Source organism: Lynx rufus, unplaced genomic scaffold, assembly GCF_022079265.1.
Source record: "Lynx rufus isolate CCGP_SWC_20201006 ecotype Redwood Valley unplaced genomic scaffold, mLynRuf1.p SCAF_10, whole genome shotgun sequence".
In the NCBI taxonomy this organism is placed as follows: domain Eukaryota; kingdom Metazoa; phylum Chordata; class Mammalia; order Carnivora; family Felidae; genus Lynx; species Lynx rufus.
This window is the reverse complement of record NW_025814824.1, coordinates 14,630,321-14,654,109: the sequence shown is the minus strand read 5'-3', so window position 1 is coordinate 14,654,109 and position 23,789 is coordinate 14,630,321. Positions and strand designations below refer to the sequence as shown.

Here is a 23,789-nt window from a genome sequence, read left to right as displayed (position 1 = left end):
TTATGTTTGTGGCTTGACAGGGGACCCCACACCCTTATCATCTTCGTGTATTCAACTCAAAGAAAGCTAAGTAGGAAATAGATGCCTTTGTCTAGAAGCCAAGGAGTCTCCAGAAAAAGAAAATCTTCAAACCCCAAACTGTAATGAGTTTCACCATTATTTAACAGTCCTGAGCAGGGAAGGCCCCCAAGGACATTCTCCCAAAAGGGAGATTCAGGCGGAGAGAGGAGAACAATGGGCCAGTGGCCTGGTGTCACGTGATTACCTAAATGATTCCCAGGAGAGTTCCGGACACAGTGCAGAACGGAGATAAACAAATCTCTCCCGGCCTCAGTCTCCAGTACTAAGGACATGTTTTCATGAGCGGCTATGCCTCTAAATATAATAGCAAGCAGTCTCATTGAGTTACGAGGCATAAAATGATGTGGAGCAACCCTAGCCAAGTATAACACTACAGGGAGACTTCTCTACTTCTTTCCTCTGCACACTGGTCCGGAGAAGTTCCTGCCAAACCATCGAAGCGAGGATATTGGGGGACCATAAAAGGCCGCTTTTTTTCAACAGAACCCTGTGACATTGGCTTCCTCAGTTGTCTCTCTGGGAGGCCATTGGCAGCAAGTCTGGCAATGTTTCCTCTCTGGACCGTCTAACGGGACATATTTTTTGCAAGAGCTAAATAATAGATTATAAAGGTTGAAACACTATGACACAGATTTTTATGTTTAGGTCATAACTAAAGACGAGCCCTCTTGCCGTTCAAGAAGGGAATTAACGAAAACATGCTTTCTTGCCCTGTGCATCTTTGATATGGCAGAGTGATCTGCAGGTGATAATTTAACTCATATTGGATTTTTTATTCTATATGAAAAAGTCTCCTATCCATGGAGTGGGTGAAACCGAAAGGTATTTTGCCCCCATCCCCAAGAAAGAGCAGGGGATCGATTTGGGTGTTTCTGAAGCCCAAGTCCTTCTTAATGGTCCTTTAAACTTTATTGTAGGAAAGGGGGAGAAGGTCCCCTTTATATTTTAGGAAGATGAAGAAGGAAAGAAGCCTGCACCCTGAGAGGATTCTAGAATTCAAAAAAACCAAGAATGATTCTCATTTCAAAGACAAGAAGATGCCCACGTGTTCTTTGGCCAGATGAAGGACTTTGTGGGAGCCCGGCGGTGTAGGCTTTTAAAAAGGTAAGCATCATTTAGTAGCCTTGGGGCCGGAGCAAAGGATTTCGAGTGATCAGAGAGCAAACTGTATTACCCTTTGGTGCCACCCTTTCTCAAGTCCCACGCTGCTCAGCAGGAAAGTGGATAAGCTTCTGTGCTGCTACTATCTGAAGCAGCAGAACCAGAGGGACAGTGGAAAATCGGTGGTCCCAGCAGAGCCTGGACAAGGAAGGCAGCAGTGGACAGATATTTGTCAGGGCCTCTGGTCACCGAAGAGGAGGGGTCTGGCAGACTCCGTTTTGTGGCGTTAGCCCCTGGGGACAGTGGATGATCCAGGAGAAGGGGTTGGGAAACGTCTTCGTCTGTTTGGGCTGTTACGACAAAAATACCCTAGAGTGGGTGGCTGATAAACAACAGAAACTTATTTCTCAGAGTTCTGGAGTCTGGGGAGTCCAAGATGAAGTTGTCAGCATATTCAGTGTCTGGTGAGGACACTCTTCCTGATTTAGTGTCTTCACTGTGTCCTCACATGGTGGAAAGGGTGAGGGAGCTCTCTGGACTCTCTCTTTTATAAAGGCTTTAATCCCATTCACGAGGGCTCCACCCTTATGAGCTAAGCACCTTTCAAAGGCCCCACTGCTAACACCAACACAGGGGGCATTAGGTTTCAATATGTGAGTGGGGAAGGGGGTATATGCAAACATTCAGTCGATAGCAGGAAGGCAGAAGCGTGATACTGAATCTCCCTCCTTTCTGGCAGGTGGGGCCTAGAGCCAGTTCTATTTTAATCTGAAACGTAGAAAAATATGGCACAGTGCTCATCGCAGGCCCTGAAGTACTTCATACCTGTTACATAAACCAAAATGGTCAGGTTTGAAGATTCACAGATATGTTCGAATTTATTGAATCAATTGTTTATTTGACCAGCATCTAATTAGGAGAAGCAGCAATACATGCAAAGTCTTTCTGGGCCCTCAGCAAGCTATGGGGGCTAAACACCCTGGAGGTGGTACTTGATAAAATAAAATGAGGTAAAATCTACAATGAGGTATTAACAGTGAGTTCTAGGAGCACAGCATAGCAAGGTTCTACCTGGGCCAGGGGGGTTCTGGAGGGTTTTCAAAAGGAGGGGAGGTTGAATTTGAGTCCTGATGCATGGGAAGGAGTGTGCTGTTTCTCCCAACATCACTTCTCTCATGGAGACATCACCAGCCAACACAACTCCCCATCAGGAGCATTTCTGTGAAATTGTTTCACTTAATCAGATGGTCAACAGCTCACGCTTGTCTTTCCCAATTCTCCAACCTCCACTCGACTCCATTTACTGGACCTTCACCTTCCGCCCCAGCCAGGCAGCTGCCCAGCAGTGTTACCCCTATCCCTCCCCACCCCTTTGCCCCCCACCCCTATGGAACCAGCCTGGTTCACTCCGCTGGACCTCTCCACCAAATTGGGGCGGGGTGGAGGGGTGGTGTCAAAAGTTTTTAGGTGGAGAAAAAAAACTGGTAGGAAATATTCATGGGTCTATCGCTTTCCTGGAATCCATTCATTTAACCCTTTCTTAGTATGATCTCTGAACAAGCCTTAATTTAGCTCAACTTACATTCACTGAATAGCTTTAGTAGATACTTTGGCTAGCATCCACAGGTTTGAGCTGCTTAACAAAAACACCAGAGATGGGATGTTCCAAACAACAAACATTTCTTTCTCACGGTTTTGGAGGCTGGAAGTCTGAGATGGCGGCCCTAGAGGATTGGGCATCTGGGGAGGGTGCCCTTCCGGGTTGCAGACTGCTGACTTTTCACTATGTCTTCACATGGCAGGAGCTCTAAGGGGTCCTTTTTATTTTACTTTTTTAATTTTATTATTTTTTTTTCAAGAGGGAAAGAAAGAGCACATGAGCAGGGGAGAGGGCCAGAGAGAGAGAGAGAGAATCTTAATCTCCATGGGGCTCCATCCCACAACCCTGGCACTATGACCTGAGCCAAAGTCAAGAGTTGGACGCTCAACCGACTGAGGCACCAAGGTGCCCCTGTGGTCCTTTTTATAAGGTCATTAATCTCATTCATGAAGACTTCACCTTCATGACCTAATCATCTCCCTAGGGCGCCACCTCCTACTATCATCACCTTGGGAAATAAGAGCTTACCATATGAATTTGGGGAAGGTGGTAACATTTAGCCCACAATACGCGGTGAAAGATGGCAAAGATAGAGGCTATTAGAGGATAGTAGCTTAGAACACAAGCTTTGGAGCCAGATTTAGCCTTAAACTCTAGTTTCTCCAGCAAATTTTCATGTGTCCCCCAATCTGCTCCCTCTGAACCAAGGAGAATGGGTCATTACACCACTGTGGAGGAGCCATCGCTTCTGATGACAAGGTGGCATATCCCTCAGATGTATAAGGGTAGAAGATATGTTAAGAACCGCTAAAATTATTTATGTAAAGGGCCTAGGGCATGCTTGGCACATTGTAAGCATAAATAAGTGGCTGGCTTAGGGACATGAAATATAAATAGAAAATGTGTCATTTTGGTAGCTGTTCTTTCCTGCCTGGGATTTACTGGCTAGCGAATACTGTACACGTGCTAAATTCGGTGACTCTCCATCTCTGTACAAAGCACTTGGCTGAGACACCAATGAATGACTCCTCATTTCCCAAACACTTTCAAAAAATGATTTTTTTCTCTATTTTCCATTAGAAACTCCCAAGCTATTAATTTTCAGTATGGGCTTGCCACGAATAACCATTTGCTTAGAGAAGAAATAAATTTCTTCAGCCATGAGACGAGAGCTCAGTCCATATCAGAGGTCGTTATTGTGACTGCTTCCCTAAAATATTCAAACTGAGCATATATGGAATTAAAGTTGGTTTCACCCCGAAACAAAACCTTTCTAGGGTAGGAGCCCATCAATTTGAGAAGTAGAGGCCTGCTGTTGTATGCCTTCCCCACAAATTTTCCATCCATGTCTCAAGCGCCAATCTGCTTTCGCGACTTTCAGTTCTAGCTGGCAACACAGAGAGGCTGGGAATGGGAGTTGGGCTGGGAGAAGAGGGGGCATTTTGACATCTGCAGAACCCCATAAGAGCTATGAGACTTGCTTTTGAGACTGGCTTCCCAACGTAGAAAAAGCTAATGAGAGACGAGACTTTCCGGTCAGTTGGGGAGCAGACATAAAGGGTTAAGGTTTCCTCCTGCGACAAATACAGCTGGCAGAACTTCCGTAGCCGGGCTAAAATTGACAGAGGAAAAAGAGAACTATTATGGAGTCAAATATAGCTTGATTAATAGAAGAAACCGTGTGATCTAATGAAGAAGAATTAGAGAGAGCTTTGGCAACGTCGGTGGTACTGTCTCTAAATGACAAAAACTCTGAATGGACATAACTATTGAGATGTGAAATTATAGACTTGCTTTGGCCAGAAAAGACAGAGAGGAGGTATCCCATTTGACACAATTTGTGGTATGAAGGTGAGCTCTTTGTATCTCAAGAAATAGGAAATAAGTTGAAGCGATTGAGGCACAGTTTTTTCCTAAGGAGAGTGATTTATTGTTTTGACATAAAGTGAACAAAGTCAATATTGTCCAAACCCTCTTGGCCCCAGGAAAGCTGCCATTTCCAAACATACCCACATCTGCAAAACACACCCATTGTTTGTATAAGAATCAATCAGATTCGATGAAATATGTAATGGTAGGATAATTTCTCCAGGAAGAGAAGCAAACAAGCATCAAGGGTGTCAGTTAGCTAACTGCCTGTGGAAGGGGCTATAAAAAGCAAGTTTAATCAGTAATATCTTTAGTATTTAAATGACCAGAACTAATGAAAGACAGCATCAATGTAGACAAACATAAAATACACAAACAAGTATGTGACAATACGGGATAAATATTTATACAAAGGTGCATGTAGTGGAGTCGTTGCAACTCATGTCCTTCTACCAAGACTTCAGCAGACTGAGGGAAGTTCAGTCAAGGGAAAGTTGAGGCAGAGATAAAACCTACCATACTGGGGCTCCAGGGTGGCTCAGTCGGTTGAGCATCTGACATTTGATTTCGGGTCAGTTCATTACCTCGCAGTTTGTGAGTTCGAGCCCCACATCAGGCTCTGCACTGACGGTGTGGGGCCTGCTTAGGAATCTCTCTCCCTTTCTCTCTCTGACCCTCCCCTGCTCACACACTCTCTCTCAAACATAAACACTAACAAATTAAAACAAACAAACAAACAAACAAACCTACCATACTCCCATAGAAAGACTGAACCCACGTAGCATTGTCTAAATCAGGGATTTCTAAAATTTTAATGCCACGTAAATAAATAATACAAAAATTAAGCATATACATATGGATATATATATATATGTATGATAAGATAAAGGTAACATAAATAATGGTTTATTTTATTTTTACTCTATTTATTGATTGTAAGAAAATCTTATTGTTCTTACTTTTAAAAATCATTACTATCAAGGCACCTGGGTGGCTCAGTTAGTTAAGCATCTGACTTCGGTTCAGGTCATGATCTCACAGTTCATGAGTTCGAGCCCCACATGGGGGTCTCTGTTGTCAGTGCAGAGCCCTCTTCAGATCCTCTGTCCCCCTGTTTCTCTGCCCCTCCGCCACTCGTGCTCGCTCACTCTCTCTCTCTCAGAAATAAATAAACATTTAAAAAAATCATTATTATCACTAAATTTTGTGTAAACAATGTGATTTAATATATTTGGTTATTTTTGAAAATGTGGGCCTATCATTTGTGGTTCAGACCCACTTTATGTACATCATTTCTGTACTTGATTTTAATGATTGTCAGAGCTGAAAAGTTAATTTCCAATGATAGAAGGATATGAAAAGAAAATGGACCTCATTATCTTGCCTACTTGATCATGGTACTCATTTTTTAACTGAGGCCACCAATTATGCAACAGTTTTGTTTAAATTTGACATAGTACTCAACTAGAATGAGGTCTGTAATGATAGGGGAAGTAAATCCATTTTTAATATATTCTCCTGATCATTTCAAAGTCCATCAGAATTTATGAATTAACCTTTTACTCCTTTGGCTGTTGAAGAACTGGCCAACTCTGCCACTTTTTTTCCACTGTTAAGCAACGCATGAATTATTATCTTCAATCTCAGATGTTTTTCCGGGAATCTTTCTATCCATTTGTCCATTTTATGAAGTAGATGATGAAACCCCTAAATCACTTAACCAGGTACTCGCAAAATTTAGTGTGTGTTCATACACTGAAATCAAGCAAAAGAGATCGCCGCAGCCAGTCCTCTGGGACTTCCTTTAAGAAATCTCACATACCTGCCTGACCGTGCATTTGTGCAGGGACTGGTGCCTCCTTATATATTAAATATCAGTGACGCTTAGTTTCTTTTCTCTATATATTAAGTTGAAGCCATAAATTATATTACCTTTTTCCACACATCAATGAACGGTCTTGTTCACACCCTGATGAGCATGTCCTTCACTTTGAAATGAATGTCTTTTCATAAAGACTTGTCTCCCCTCTCCCTAAGAAGGAGGTAAATGTGTGCTTTATGGCCCATGGACTAATTCCGGGGGTGGGGTTATAGGTTAACAACTGCTAACACTTCTAGTGACTTCACCGAGTTAATTTCTCTTTTTGTGGAGAGTCCAACTGAAAATTGTCATCATTCATTCATTCCCTAGGTATTTAGTGAGATTAAATTATCTTTCCATTGTCAAATTCCATATGAAAACTTTTGAATATTTTAGAGCCAAAATGAATAATCTCTAAATAATCGAGATCAGAAACTTTTTCTGGAAAGGGCCAGCTAGTAAATATTTCTGGCTTTGTTGTCCATACCTGCGGCTGTTGCTGCAAATATTCAACCCTGCTATTCATTGTAGCATGAAAGCAGCCATACACAAAGTGTAAAAGAGTGTGGATGGTTGTGATCCAATAAAACTTTGTTTACAAAAATGGGTAGCAGGAAGGATTTGGCTTGTGGACCAGTTTGTCAACCCCACATCCGGACAATTGCTTCACTTTGATTATAGGGATAGGAGTCTATGCAATTTTACCTACCTGACTTTTGAGTCATGCTATATTCTATTACTTAAATAAATAAGAAGATTAAGGAAAAGCTAGTCATCTTCCCGATGCGTATTCAGATTTTTGTTCCCAGATGCACTAACCAAATGGTTTGGTCCTTTGTTCCTTACAAAATAGAATCAAATTGTAGGGTCAAATAGCACAATTTGGCATGAAAAGACAAAGGTCTCCTTAAACAATACTTGCTGGCCGAAAATTCCAAGATGGATCTTGTTTGGTTTTGATTGTGTGATAGTATATATGTTGGATCCTACAGGGGCAGGAAAAGCAGAGTGTGGCTTGCCAAGAAGGCTAACTTCCGTATGTAAATAAGTAAAAAGCTGCCTAGTGATGACTGCAATGTGCTAGGAGCAGCTTAAAGTTCAGGGCTTAGTGTCCTTTAAGATACGTTCTGCCTTGATACCTATCCAGTGGTTTCCAAACTTGAGTGTCCAGAATTTTACCTCGGAAGTTGGTTAAAACACTGATTGTCTGTAGGATTTCTGGAGTGGGGTCCCAGAATCTGTCAGCAAGTACTTCCAATGATTCTGATGTGGCCAGTCAGAACAAAAAGTACATGGCAAAGAAGACAAAGTAGATTCACTGAGGTCTAAATATCCCCCCTACCAGGCTGGTGGGAAGATCAGTGAAAATATGTCTGAAGCTCCTAAATCAGAATGTGGCACATAGTATAGGCTCAGTAGATCTAAATAGTTTTATAATTATTATTAGAGCATAATTATTATTAGAGCATAATTATTATTGCAGTATGATTTTTTTAAAATTTTTTTAATGTTTTATTCATTTGTTTGAGAGAGAGAGAGAGAGCAAGTAGGGGAGGGGCAGAGAGAGGGAGACACACAGAACCCAAAACAGACTCCAGGCTCTGAGCTGTCAGCAGAGAGCCCGATGCAGGGCTTGAACCCGCGAACTGCGAGATCATGACCTGAGAGGAAGCCAGACACCCAACCGACTGAGACACGCAGGCACCCCCAGTATGATTATTATTGTATGCATCAAGAGAGCTATGAAAACTGAAAGCATTTAAACTACAATTAGGTGAGAAGAGAAGAAAGGGAATTACTAAATCTTCAATACCAACTATGGATGCAGCATGAGAGGGTCAGGAACTGCAAGAGTTAAAAAAAAAAAAAAAGAAAGAAAGTCATAACTGCTGAATCATTAGGTAATCATTAAACCAAACTAGAGACAAGTAATGGAGGAAAGAGGGGGGAAAAAGGCCTTAATGGCTATTTGTTCATATGTCACAAAATTGAAGCAAAGCCATGTTTATTATCTGGATCATCTGGGTCTTGGCCACAGTTCTCTGACTTTGCGCCTGAGTAAACCTGAATTCAAGGCAATAAAATCAAGAAATAGTGAGACTCAGGGAAAGGGGAGATTTCCAAATGTAGCTGGAATCAGAGAGCCATTCCGGTCAGAAGAGATCCTTGCTCTCTTCAACAAATCCCCAGAGCCTGGTGGTTTGGCCATTTGCTCTGCCCTTGGGCAGAGAGTACCTTGGACTATTTTCTGGCCAGTCCTGCTTCTTCCATTCATTTGTTCATTCATTTGATCAGTATTTCATGAGTTCTGACAGTGTACCAAGCACTGTTCTAGGCACCTGGGTACATAAAAGAACAAAGCTATAGATAAGAACCTGCCCTTCGTAGAACTTGCATTCTAGCTCAGAGAGGCAAGAAAAACCAGGAGAGATGACGGAGTGAGTTCTAAGATACAAAAGGGAATGAGAGCAGGCTGGAGGCCAGGGTGGGATGTGAGGGACCGCCAAGGTCAGCTTCCCTGGGAAAGGAAAACCTAACCAAGGCCCTGAAAGAAGTGAGGGAGGGGGCTGAGCCAGCAACTGTGCTGATGAAATGTTCCAGGGGGGAGGGAACACCAAGATCTTAGGACAGGAGACTGCTCCACTAATAAAACAAAACAAAAAGCAAGAAAACAAAACCAAATGCCCAGGCGGCCAGCGTAGCTGGAGGAGAGCTAATGCGAGAATCATCAGAGTTGAAAGCAAAGAAGTGATTGAAGGTCCCAGATCATCGTCGAGCCTTGAAGCCCATTTATTCTACGAACTTTGGCCTTTACTCTTCGGGAAACGAGAAGCTTTGCATGGTGTTGAGCACGGGAGTGACATGTTCTCACGTAGGCTTTAAAAGTCTCATTCTAGCTGCTGTGCTGAGAGTGAACTGTAGGAAAGGAAGCGCAGCCCATACCTGCAGTTATCAAGAGGCATAGTTCCTTACCTCCAGCACCAGCGCTTTATACAGAGGGAACACTTCACTTGGGAACGGCTGCGGTAAATACTGATCTCTTAAGCTTGATCGCTGACCCCTAACGGAGGGTTCTGACTTGCTCCTTGGCACCTCCAGCCACCGTGCAATCTGATTACATGGTCCCCACCCTCCTACTGTTCTCTCCAACTGGCCTCTGCTCTCCCCGAAAAGGTGCATAAAATCCAGTTCTTTTCACCTGACAATTTCTAGAGTTCAGTACTACCTTCGAAGTCAGTTGGTAATTAGAAGCACTTGAAAATAAATGTCGTATTCCTTGTTTCTACTGTATGCCACGTGTTTTGCTGTGTGTATATGATGGCTTCATCCCCTCAGCCCCAGTGAGCTAGTGAGTTACTGCAATGCCTCGGCGGTAGAAAATATGCCTCGAAGACATTAAGTATTTTGTAAGAACAGAAGGCAGGCTTCGATCCCAGAAAATAGTCCTACTGCCCTGTAATATGTGATTAGCTTTGAAATAAATATGTATATCTCAAAAGCCCAGAAAAGAAAAGCGCTCTGTAGGATCTTATTCACAGTATTCATTAGTATAGTATATCCTGTTAATATTGAGAGAGAAAAGGAAACCTGGACATTTCAGCCTGGTCCTGACCTCAATATGACAAATAGGAGTAAATGCCACCTAATTGGACACAGCCAGGACTGGTAGTCACTGGGTTAATTAAAAAAAAAAAAAAAAGTTAAAAGTGAGGAAAGATAAATTATACATGCATACCTAAATAATTTACTTTTGCTTCGATCGTTTCTTTGTGCATTCATTCATCGATCTTTTGTTGTATAACAGTGTCTTACAGTCTGATCGGAGTTCCGTTACTCCCTTGCCTAAAGCATCATCTGTGGTCTCTTGTTTCAGCTTCTTTAAAATGAATTAAAAAAATTTTTTTTCAACGTTTTTATTTATTTTTGGGACAGAGAGAGACAGAGCATGAACGGGGGAGGGGCAGAGAGAGAGGGAGACACAGAATCCGAAACAGGCTCCAGGCTCTGAGCCATCAGCCCAGAGCCTGACGCGGGGCTCGAACTCACGGACCGCGAGATCGTGACCTGGCTGAAGTCGGACGCTTAACCGACTGCGCCACCCAGGCGCCCCTAAAATGAATTTTAAAAATAAATTCAGCTGGGGGGCCTGGGTGGCTCGGTTGGTTTAACATCTGACTCTGGGTTTCGGCTCAGGTCATGATCTCAAGGTTCATAGGATCAAGCCCTGTACTGGGATCCGCACTGACAGTGTGGAGAATGCTTGGGTTTCTCTCTCTCTCTCTCTCTCTCTCTCTCTCTCTCTCTCTCGCAAAAATAAATAAATACATACATTCAGCTGCAAAGAAACATGAAAATCAACTTCACTAGATATTTATGAATCTTTTCTAATATTTTACAATGTCTTATTAGATTACGCCCCTCCACCCATAGGTTGTATCCAGAGCATCTGGTTTAGGTCTCATGGAAACAGCTCTTTCTTTTCACACTCGTATTTCTTTGGTTTTCATACTACTTGGTCAATTAGGTAATGTCAATAACAAACACAACTGGCACTAGCAGATTTGGGAGCAAATTTAGCTGACTCTTGGTGCACATAGAACTCAGTTGATGGGGACAAAAATGCATGGACGTACTAGCATAGTCTCCTGACTCTATTCTGCGATGGGCATTGTCCAGCATGTCGTACCAAGGGGATGGAGAACATGGTTACTCTAGCGGGTCAGTTAAATGGATATTGATTAACTGAGCACGGATGGTATCGCTGATTGACGTCAAGTGATAAAATCTTACTTGGAATCAAAGCACATGGAAACAGTAAAGAACATTAACAAAAAAATAGCTGCATAATCCAGTCGTTTAACAGATCAGAAAATCCAGACCTGGGGAGTATCTTCCCAAGGTCACTTCATTGGTAGGAAGACAAACAGATTTGATGTTTCTGTTCTGTGCCCCTTCCCACGTTAGAATGTTTCATTTTGTCACTACTTGAAATGGCTGAATTTCTTCTTTTCTCTAGTCCTCTGTTTTTCAAACAAAGCACAAAGAAAAAATTCTCTTACCTGAGACTAATATTTTTATTACCCCAAATGTTAGAAATGTTCTTCCTTGAGGTTTTCAATTAAAAATAGACTAGTGTTTTGTTTTGTGTTTTTTCTTTTTCTTTTTTTTTTTTTTTTGCATTTTCATTGCCAATCACATAATTTTTTTTTTTTGAAATTTCAATGTGAAACACATAACATTAGTGTCGTCTCTTCCAAACATTCAGGACCAATGTTTTCCCTATATATATATAATCCATTGAATTCACAGCAACTCACATTTGGGCATTGGTCAGGGACTAGAAAATAGCTTGTGAGGGGGACAAAAAGCAACTGAAATACTAGAAAGATTGAATAAATAAACAAGAAACCGACCTTGCCGCTGACTTTTCCAGATATTTTGCCAAGATGCCTAGGGTCATTGGTAAATAGTTCTTGTGTAATACCATCAGAAATATCTAGCCATAGAAATATATCAGAAATTGTGATATTTACTTAGCAAAAAGTACAAGGCTCATACGATGTGTGCTCATGTATATTTATAAAAATGGGTCAAAATATAATGTAATAAAGTCTAAAAAAAGGAACTGATGAATTAGAACCAGATTCCATATTCTCTTATTTTTAAAATTTATTTTCTTTCTGCTAGAAAAATCATCTATAAAAAATTGATTTGGCATAAATAAATGTGTACCCTTAGTAACTCCCCTTTCACCTTGGGCCCCAACCTTCCAGTAATAATGAGCTCCTTTTTAGCCCTAAGCCTCATGGCTGCTCTCCCAAAGAGAAATGGCGGAAGCCTCCAGTCCTGTGCGGAAGGAATTCTGCTCCCGTCTTGCTGGAAATCCTCACCCTGCCTGGGAAGGATCAGACTGGCGCTGGCTTGGGAGTCACTTGGGTAATTGTCTAAGTACATTTTAAAATATTTACTCCAAAGCTTCCATGGTACTGCACTCCACTGGTTCCTTTCAAACCTCTCTGACTTTGTTTCCTCACAGATATTTTTCTTTCATTTTGTCATTAAATATTGGGATTCTCCTGGGTTCCAGACTTGGTCCCTTGTTCTTCTAATCACCTACTTACCTAAATGATTTCATTCTCCCTCAGGGTCTTGACTAACCCACCAGAGACTTCCAGATCCATACATTCAGCACAGCCCTCCCTGGCGAAGGAGAGCTATATCAAGCCCTCTTGAACAGCTCTATCCAATAGCCCTTGGACACTTCAAATTCATCTTACCAAACACTGAACACATGATCTGTTTTCATCCCACAACTTCTCTGTCTCCTGTGTTCTTTCTCAGAAAAATCAATTACCCAATTCAGAAACTTCTGAGAAAATTCTCAGTGATAGTTCTCCCATTGGATTTTTACCACTGCATGGGGATTTTTACTAGGAGTGTAATGAAAGAGTCTTAAGATGACACGAGTCTTATTTAAATTAATAAATTGTTGTACTTAACCGTATAGCCCAAAACACACTAATGAATGAACACACTAAGAGCTCTCCCTAAGCTCTACATAACCACTATCACCACCACCCCCCATGTCTGGCTCTATCAGACCTGGTTTTTGCTCCCAACTAAAGCTCTCAGCAGACTGGCGGTCATAATTATGCATTGAAAATTCCTAATTTGGGTAATCTTGTCAATACACAGCTACACAAAAGCAGCCAGCACCACAGATTGTGTGTGCTTATTTAAGAATACAAAAAAACAAACAACGGAGTATGTAGATACATATTCTCACTTCCTTTCACGTGTCTATTTATACTTTGATTCTCCAGAAGTAAGAAATAAGAGAGGAGGGAAAGGCTTGGGGAAAAGTTCCAAAAATCAAAAAGGAGGGAAGGGATTGGATAGGGAAAAAGGTGAAAAGTACTGATATATTTTCCACTTATACTCATTAAATCTAATCACAGCTGACAACTCTTGTGTGGCGGGTTTATAAAGTCGGCTTAAAGGCTCCGTTCATGATCAAATCAAGTACAAGCAGCACCAAAATCACTAATGATAAAGCAAGGCCCATTAGACTGTTAAAATATAACAAGGATCCTCTTTCACAAATCAATGTATTTCTATTTAGTCAGAGCCTGCCACTCTGAAAATACGTCAGTAATCATTCTTCTCTCTTTCTTGATCTTTTGCTACTTTCTCCAGGGCCTTCAGTCAACTGTGGAGGTGGAACAATGAAGTCTTTCATGTGAAAGAAAAAAAAGAAAACTCCCTGTGTGCAGTGATCTCTCTCTCTCTCCTTTTCTGTATCACTGTGAACATACTAAAAGAAACAAAAGGAAAGGATCAACCCCTTTTCCAGTGGTCAAAAGGTATTTTAGAAATAAAGGAAGAAATCCTTGAGACTGGCTTTGTGTATGTCTATCTTCCAAGTGACTGTCACTGATAGTACGTGTGAAATCTTTTCAATGCCAGGAATCCAAGTCCAGAGAAGACAAGCAAAACATAGACTTGGGTTTTCTCTTGAAAAGCAACGGATGACATTTGGCTAAGGTGACCAAGAGCCCTTGACATTATGGAGAGTTCTATAAGAAAAAATGCTGTCGTCAATGAGATTTTGAATGCTTAGGCAGACAAATATAGACAACCTCCTGTAAACTCGATCTTACTCACTGTTTTACAAAATAATTCTATAAGATGAACAGCGAGATCCTAGAACTCACATTTAACTTCAGGGTCAGGAGAGAAGCCAAGTAAAACACAGGGCCCTTTGAAAATTAGAGCCTCTAATGGATCAAGATCTCAGCGGTTCCATGTTCTTCAGGCAAAAGTAAGAGCAAAGAGGAGAACTTGTGGGCGCCAAAGGTCGAGTCTCTGTGTTGCTTCTAACCCGTATGCTACTCGAGAGGCAAAGGACTCAGGGTTCATTGTCTCTGCTACTTTTTAAAAGTACGTTGCCTTCACTAAATATTTTAGTTCAAGGATCTTGCTTTAACCTAGTGTTCAAAAATTTAAAATAGTATTCCTTTATACAGCTAAAGCGGTCTAACAGAATTTTTTCATCATTCACTCATTTTATCATCACCTCAACAAGGGTGAATATTGTGCCCATTATCAATCAACCAGGATGAGTGATAGCAATTCAGTTTTGTAAATGGAAAGCCCGGGCATTGGGGTGGCTGAGAGGACTAAGCAAGAATCGTATACTTGGAAAGTAGTGGAGCTAGGACTAACACCCAGTTCTTCGAGCATCCAGTGTTGTGTTAGCACATGAACAAATGATATTTAAATAATGTAGGAAGCTATTTTTTATAAGAGGCAGTTTTAATCCAATGTAACTCACCACAACCCAGAAGAAAAGCAGTTGTCTAAGAATGTTCAGCCACATAATCAATATTCAGCCAAATGTGTTTGGAATGGAAGACCGATGCTGCATGAATGTGCACTCATTGATAAAGTTAATTATTTACAACTTCAACTATTTTAACCGAGGACCATACTGAGAAAGAAGGGACCCCCACTGAATCCCAGTCTCCTGACACTTCAAGTGCTAACAGCTAACACCAGTTTTAATATTGTTGATTTACAACCCATAATAAATTTGTTTGGCTGCTCTTCCCTGGAGGCTTATTTATATGTGAAACAAAAAGAGGACTCGTCACAAAGATTCTCTTTGTTCTGACTTTAGTTGGGAAAGCGGAGAGTTACCACAAAGATAGATACATTTGGAGCATGGTGTATGTTTTTAATATACGCTTAGGGTTCAATCAGCTGAAGACCACAATGCAATGGAGATTTTCCAGGTTCTATATGTTTTAATTCCACTAATACTTATCCAGACGCAGTTAGTATCCAGAATGCATTATCAGGGAATAAAAAGTTATAAACTGGATTTGGGAAAACATGGACAGTGAGATGAACACGAGAATCTAATCTTGCTCCCACCAAGTAAAGGAATGAATGGATAGATAGATAGATAGACAGATAGGTGATGGATAGATAGATAGATAGATAAGGTTTTTAAAGGGATATATCCAAGTTTAAATGGAGATAATACAATAGCACCATTTTAGAAAGTCAGAAAAGCAGACCAATGAATGTTAACCAAGGGGCCTGGTAGACCCAAGAAGGCCAAAACTAACTAACTAACTAACTAACTGATCTAATCTTCATTTCAGAAAACATAAGTATCAGAAATTGGCAGCATCAGATATCTCTGGAACTGGGCATTAAACAGAGGTAAGTAAAGAGCCAAGAGAAGAAAGATTGGTTGGAGGCTTTAATGAATCATTGGATCTCTTTCCCTAGGTTCTTTTGGCTAGTCCATGTGTCTGAATTCCTCCCCTTGGCCAACAATGACAGAAGATCAGAGAGGTTAAAACAGAGTCTCTACACGGGGGGAAGCCAAGCATAGTTGAGGATGTGAGCATTACACTGAAAATGTATAGATTAAGTGAATAATTACCTGGCTACCACCAGCTTGCTAGCTGATAGGCCTTATGCTTCGGGCAGAATACTGGATGATACTTCTCTAGGCAATCAACCCAAGTGGAAAGATTTAACATGATAATCAGGGGTTCCTCTAATAAGAGACCAGCCAAATTATAGGGAAACTCAGTATTAACAGGACCCACACATGACCTCAGAGATTTCAGAGATTCCAATCAGGAAATCAGATTCCCCCCACTCTGAATCATGAGTAGCCCAGCAAAGATGACCAGAAATCAAGGGAAAAAATTCCAATAGGGAATGCAGATGTGAGAATAAACAGAATGAAAATCTTACAGAAAACAGTCTAAATGGAGAGAAGAAAATTTCAAAAAATTCTCATTTATGCCCCCAGAGAGAGAATTTCCATAGATGCAGATTGCTACCAGCTAAATAGCGACAATGAAAAAATAATAAGATGTTACAAAAAAAAAAAATCTGAGGGGGGTGTTGCCTGGCTGACTCAGTCCGTGGAACATGTAAATCTTGATCTCGGGATTGTGAGTTTAAGTCCCACATTGGGTGTGGAGATTACTTGAAAAATAAAATATTTAGGGGCGACCGGGTGGCTCGGTTGGTCAAGCGTCCAACTTCAGCTCAGGTCATGATCTCACAGTTCGTGAGTTTGAGTCTTGCATAGGCTCTCTGTTGTCAGCACAAAATTTCCTTTGGATCCTCTGCCCCTCCTCTCTCTCTCTGCCCCTGCTCCGCTCATTCTCTCTCTCACTCTCAAAATAAATAAACTTGAAAAAGAAAAAGAGAATCTTTAAAAAAAATTCTGAGAGCAAAAAGAACTTTTAGAAAATAAAATTTGATAGCAGTGGGGAAGAAAGTCAGTAAAAGTTTTGAAAAGGAATGTTAAGGAAGTCTTTAATAACATTATGAAGCCAAGCGATCCCAGAATGAATGCAGAATGTGACAGAACAATGTAACTATATTCTAAATGTATGGGGACAACCTCACCAGAGGGAAATGAGCAGAAAAATCAGACCTTAGTAGCACGGCAAACAAGTGGAGTCAGTAAAAACTAAAGGCAAAAGGAACTATACATAAACACTGAACACTAGTTGAAAAATTATTTCCCATTAGGGTGCCAATCATTAAACCATTATACATATATACTGGGATTGAACAATCCAGTAGGTGGGTAGTGGATTGGAGGCACCAGGTTTCTGTCTGTTGGAGTGGGAATTTACAGAAAAATGAGGGAAAGCGACTGGAATAATCCACATGGTAATGGATTAAAGTTGGAGATATCAGTCTGGACTCATATTTGGCTTAATATAGATATAGATGTGACATACAGAAGTATTTACAGAGGAGTGCCTGGATGGCTCAGTTGTTAAGCATCTGACGTCAGCTCGGGTCACGATCTCACGGTTTGTGAGTTTGAGTCCCACTTGGGGTGAGCTCGAGCCCCACTTCGGATGAGCCCAGCTTCTCTCTCCCTCTCTCTCTCTCTCTCTCTCTCTCTCTCTCTCTGTCCCTCACTCACTTGTGCCTTCTCTCTTTCTCTCTCAAAAAAAGAAAGATTTACAGATACATGTATATATAGGAGTATATCTGTAAATGCACGGATATATACACGTTTTCTTGCTATGTCATCAGAGAGAGCCAAAAGCAACAATACTCCAGTAGCAACAAAAGCTCAAATGTTCCTAATACCATTCTCCAGTAAAAGAAACCAAGCATCCTTGGAGAAATGTCTAATTCTAGGTTTGGGGTGAGAAATATACAAAGTAAGCCAGGAGCATCTTACAGTGCTAGAAGGTAAGGAAAAGCTCAAAAATAAAGAAATAAATACAATGTTGGAAGTATGTCAAAGGGACAAAGGAGTCAATGGAACCTCCCAATAGCCAAAGCCAGAATAATGTAAACAACAAAATAAAGAACAATTTTATTATAACCCAGAGCATAAAATAAATATTCATGAGTCCATACTGTTATAAATAAATAACTGAATAAATAAATGAGAGAGAAGAGAAAAATCCCCCGTGCAGAAAAAGGCCAAATAACTTATGTAAACGCTCTGCTCTCAGTGAGGTGGACCACGGCTCCCCACCTAAGTGTGAGCTGTGCATACTGACATCTTTTCAAAGAATACAGTATGGAAGGGAATAAAGTAGTAACTTTATAGTACAGAAATATGAGAAATCCTATCCCAGTCAGGTGATCACGTTAACATTGAAAGTGATGTCATGTCAACAGTATGCACCCTTGATATGAGGAATGAAAATGGCACTTTACTTCTGTGGTCCTCCTCCCGAAAACCCATCCTCCCAGTCTACTCATGAGAGAAACATCAGACAAATCCCACCTGAGGGACATCCTACAAAATACCTGATTAGTACTCTTCAGAACTGTCAAGGTCATCAAAAACAAGAAAAGTTTGAGAAGCTTTCACAGCCAAGTGGACCCTAAGGATACATGACTAGTAAACATAATGTGGTATTCAGATGGGATGCTAAAACAAAAAATGGCATTATATAAAGACTAAGAAGATCTGAAAAAAATAGGGGCTTCAGTCAATAGGAATCTATCAATATTGGTTCATTAATTGCAATAAATTTACCATACTAACATAAGATGTCAATAGGGGAAATGACATGTAGAGCTTATGTGCTCTTTATACAATATTTGTAATTTTTCTATTAATCTGAAATTGTTTTACAACTAAGTCTATTGAAGTATTTTTAAATTGTCACCTATTTTTCTTATATTTATTTTTAATGTTTATTTACTTACTTATTTAAATACAAGTTAGTTAACATATAGTGTAATAATGATTTCAAGAATCGTAAAGTAGTTTTCAAATAACATACTAAAATGTTTGAAAAATTAGAAAAAATACAAAGATAAAAAATATGAGAGAAAAATAGTACCAAGAGCCACAGAAGATCTAGACATAATGTCCGGTGTTCAACAAAAGTGTTCCAGAAAGAAGGAAGAGAAAATAAGGGTGATAATTATCAAACTAAAAATAGAAGAGAATTTTCCAGTACCAATAAGACTTCAGATTTAAAAGGCCCATTAAGTATGGAACATGCTATATGGAGGGAAATAAAACTTACACTCAGTCACATAATTTTAAAATATCAGAACATTAAAGTCAAAAGGTAATTCTAAAAGCTTCTGTGAAGAGACAGATAAATAAAATAGGTCACTTATAATGAAAAGACAATTTGATTGCTAATAGCTTCACTCAACACTAGAAGACAAATCCCCAAGTAAAATTTGGTTAACCCTAAAATTTTTAACCAAACCAAACTAGTAATCAACATAAGGGCATCTTAGAAAGTTAACCACCCCGTACCCGTTCTTAAATATTAACTTTGGGGCTTTTTTCTGTCAAATGAATTAATCAACCAAAAAGGAGGAAGACAGTGGATCTTAGACAGGGTAGATTCAACTCAGGAAGTAATGAATGAAAAGTCTTAGGACAACAGGTGTGCAGCCATTTTAGATAGCAACCAGCCCTTATTTAAATAGGAGGATTCCAGAAAGAGAGAAATCCATGTATTTGATCCCTGAGACTTTAGAAGAGTTAAAGATATGATAAAAAGCAGACAATGAAAGTAAAAGAAAGGCAATTAGAAACCCTAGGAAAAACCAAAGTCTAAACAAGAAAGAAATACGTTTGTTTAAACAATGAACAATAGTAACATAATCATAACAATGCAAGCACTATTTACTGGCATTTATCCTTTAGAATGTATCTGTCAACAAACCACAGACATTTCATTACAATTCCAGGAAAGAAAGCCAACATTATCAACCATAACCATGTAAGAGAATAGGTAGAGATGACAGAAGTTAGAAAGTAAAAGGAGTGAGGAAAACTGAAAATAATGTTTGTGATAATGTCCCAGTCTTTCATTGCAAGAACTGAAGAGCTGGTACACACAATGGATAGAAGAAAAGTAAAATATTTGTTTACTAATTAAAATTATAAAGTTAACCAATAGAGGAATTAAAAAGAGGCACAATTATTTGGGAAGCAGAGATAGAATGGCGTAAGTACACTAAATCTTTTTCTGTGTTAAATAGGAGCACAAGTAACCTTTAAAACTGACAAATCAGGAAATTAACAGTATAAACATACTTCTAGGCCAATTGAAATGACACCAGAGGAATTAAAATCCAAGACTGTTAAGAATTAGATACGATTTTCTCTGGAGGATGAGATTAGGGGTGGGGAGGGATAAGGCAGTTGCTCTTTGGTATTATTTGAGATTTTTAGCTGGCAAGTGCATGCATTACTTCAATAAAGATGAGGTAAGAGCTACTTTTTTAAACGACTAAGATGTCATTCTTGCCCTGAGGAGTCCAGTACAGAAAACTGGTAACTAAAATGTAAGGGAGAGAGGGAAGAAAGGAGGCAAAGAAGGAAGATGAAAGAGAGGAAAGGACTGAGGGAGGTGACGAAATATTTGCTGAATGTCTACCTTGTGCTGTCCATTCTCCTGGACGATTCACATACACTATCTCATTTCAACCCTCTGACTTTCTAGCGACTTCCTCTCTTTTCCTCTGCACAATGCAGGCTGGAAAAGGTAGGCAATTTATTCAAGACCGCAAAGTTTCTGTGTGCCAGAGCGAGGAATGAAACGTAGGCCTATCAAAGTCTAAATACTTGTACTTTCTCTTCAAGCAGTCCGTTACCTCAGGGCAGAGGATATTTGGGTATCAGCAAGATTTCTAAGATAAAAGCTGTCTTCCCACCAGCAAAGTTACAGCCAAGGGCAGGCGAGTTAGCCTACAGATCAGGGTTACAGCAGGGCAAGGCAGGCTCCAGCCCCTTGGTGAGGCCTTCTCCAGAGAACCAGACTATTGAAAGCCTTGTTTCTGATGTTCGTGTTCTATCTAACACACTGAAAACTTTTAATAGCTGGAGGGATGAATGATTCATCTGAACCCATCCCAGGAGTCATGAAACCTTTCTCTTTGTTGGAGCCAGACACAAGATTAACTAGGAAGAGAGGTGACATCCTTCCCGTTGTCCTGTTCCACTTCCCTGCCTCTCACCTATGAGATCCGGGGCTAAGCTAATTTGGCCACATTCTTTCTCAGCTGGGCCCTCCTTCAGAAACCTTTTTAGGCGTTTTTTGGTCCTCGCATTATTCCTTTCCTTGGAGTCCTCCTGTTAAAATTTCTCACCACCTCCTTAAACTCTCAATTCCCCTTCCTCTTTTCCTCCTCCCCTCCTCCCCTTCCTCCTCCTCCTCCTCCTTCTCTTTTCTCCCTCTCTCTCTACCATTTCTCCAGGAAACATAGACCACTGGTCTTACAAATCTGGTCAACCTCTACACTCATCCATTCTTCCTCTCCTCCTATGTGAGCAGCACAGGCCTTCTGACCAGGCAAAGCGAATGCCTCCACTTTCACTTTCTTTCCTATATTTCTGAAATCTGCACCAGCTCTGTCATCTCCTCTCTGTGTTTCCCACTCCTCCTCCAAGAGCCCTCTTCCCTGACCTGAAAACATAACCAAGCTTCTCCCGCTACCCTCTATCTCTTCCCGGTCCCAGTCCTTCTTCCGCAGACATTGTGGGGCACCTGTTATGAACCCAACACAACACTGGATGAAGAGAACATTTTGGTGGATGAAGCAGGATTGCCTTCATGGAGTTTACAGTCTAGTGAAAGAGAAGATGATAAATAAACAGCAACTATAAAATTAAAAATTTCCACAGACCCTAGGAAGGAAACAAATAAGACACCGTGAGAGAGATAAAGGGGGGTCCACCAAGTCAAGGTGCCCAGGAGAGGGTTCTTCGAATTCCATCCCCTCCATCACTGGAGTTTAGGCTGTCGTATGTCACTTGGGTTCTAAGAAACTCTTTTTAATTTTTTTTTAAGTTTATTTATTTATTTTGAGACAGACGGAGACAGCGTGGGCTGGTGAGGGGTAGAGCGACAGGGAGAGAGAGACAGGCTCTGCACTGTCTTCACAGAGCCCGAAGCAGGGCTCAAACCCACAAAACCGGGAGATCGTGACCTGAGCGGAAATCAACAGTCAGAGGCTTGACCGACTGAGTCACCCAGGCGCCTCAGTTCCAAGAGACTCTTAAACACGTTCCCTGCTGACAAATCCCACCTTTTGGGCCTTCTCACGTCCTGCTACTCTAGTTGTGTTTCATAAAGCAGATCAAATCTCGTCGGCACCCTACTGAAGCCTGCCATGGTTTCTGTGGACCTGCAAGCCCCAGCACTCCAGCCTGACGTTTAAAACCACCTGAGTGGTTCAGAAGAGACTGTGAGATCACTGTAGAAACAGCCCAGCGCTGTGAGGAATGCCTTGTGCTGACTTCCGTCTCCAGAGCTCTCCGTGGGCTTGTTGGTTTTGCCAATCTCGGTTTTAATTTGTTTTGTTTGAACAGCCGTCCAGGGGGAAAGCTGGAGCAGCAGCGTTCTCCTCCACGACCCCTGGGGGCTCCTCCAGGATGGGGGGAGCCTGCGCTGTGGAATCTGCAAAGTGGAGAAGGAAGTGACTGAGCCTGGGGAGAAAGGAAGGGCCACCTGGAGCAAAGAAAGAAGTCCTAGGAGATGAGCAGCAGGGAGGAGATGTCAGTGTGGGCTCAGAGGTAACACAACACAACTGCCTCGCTCTTGGCCTCTTTCTTCCAGCCATTGCAGGAGACCAGATTTAGCATTCTTGCTTAAAATGCTGTTCGGGAAACTAGTCAATCGAAGCAAAACGCAAATAAATTTGTCGCGATTCTCATTTGGTGAAGTGAGTCTCTGTGAATTGGCCACCGAGTGCCTCTGCTTCAAGAGTCTAGGGGAATTTGACCTTCTGCGTGTTTGACCAGTTCTGCCGTGGGGGAAGTGAGTTATGTGGGTCAAGTTTAATGCCATGGGCGGAGGAGCTTCTATCCTGCTTCCTTTTTAGTGTTTGGGGAGATACTGCGTCACTGGTTGCTTCTGCATCGGCTTGTGGATAGCAGAGGGTGGGCCTAAATTTAGCTCTCCCAAGCAGCCCCGGAAAGGGAATGTGGAACTTTGCTGAAGGCTTGACTGGGAGCTTGCTGGAAGCTATCTTGACAAAGCAGATGAGGTAACCAGCCAGTGGTGGACCAGAGCTGGCTCACTGAACAGGGAGCTGACTGCTCCGTTGTCAGAAGCGTACAAGCCAATTGCTGGACACGGAACTTATTAAAAATTAAACTATTCAGACTTATAGTTAGATAGGGTCTATTAAAAATAAAGACAATTAAATACTCGACATTATGACTCCATGGTCATTTTACTGCATCTTACTTGTATCTGGCTCCTGAGAGTATTTACATCTATCGCATCCCAACACATCTCTTCCCAACTCTGCATTCAGTGACCTCATCTTGGTAGCTTGAGATGCCAAGGTGGGAGCCTTTAAACTATAGAAGTGTGCAAATACTACAAATCTCTTACCCAGCACTGACTGCTAATCATTTTGCAACACACCAGTGCCTACAGTCCACACAGCAGGTAGACTGCCTGCATAAGAAGCCTAGAGCAGTCACACTGGGCCTTTGCAGTGACGATAAGGCAGGACCAAGTCCAGAAGAATGAGGACGGTCCGTGAGTTACACCGGCCGCAGGTTTCAGCGTCACACAGCAGCAGAACACCATGGGACGGCACCAGTGCCCTCAGTGATCACCCGTGCAGGGAGCAGCCCAAACCAGCCATGGCACGGCAGAGACCAGCAGGCATCCAAAGGAACACCAAGGACCCCCAACCGCCCTCTGCCACCATGAGATCGCTTAAGTTTCACATCCAGATGCCATCACAGAAAGAAACAGAGGGAGGAAGCAGAAA

General features: G+C 41.4%; 1 long non-coding RNA gene across 1 annotated transcript; it reads left to right on the top strand.

Annotated features, from left to right (window-relative positions):
* Window positions 1–353: 353 nt before the first annotated feature.
* LOC124525042 (uncharacterized) lies at window positions 354–23,172 on the top strand. The gene is made up of 6 exons (XR_006965376.1): window positions 354–903; window positions 999–1,185; window positions 12,308–12,449; window positions 13,710–13,876; window positions 15,683–15,743; window positions 22,139–23,172. It is a non-coding gene; the product is annotated as an uncharacterized LOC124525042 (long non-coding RNA).
* The last annotated feature ends 617 nt before the right edge of the window (window positions 23,173–23,789 follow it).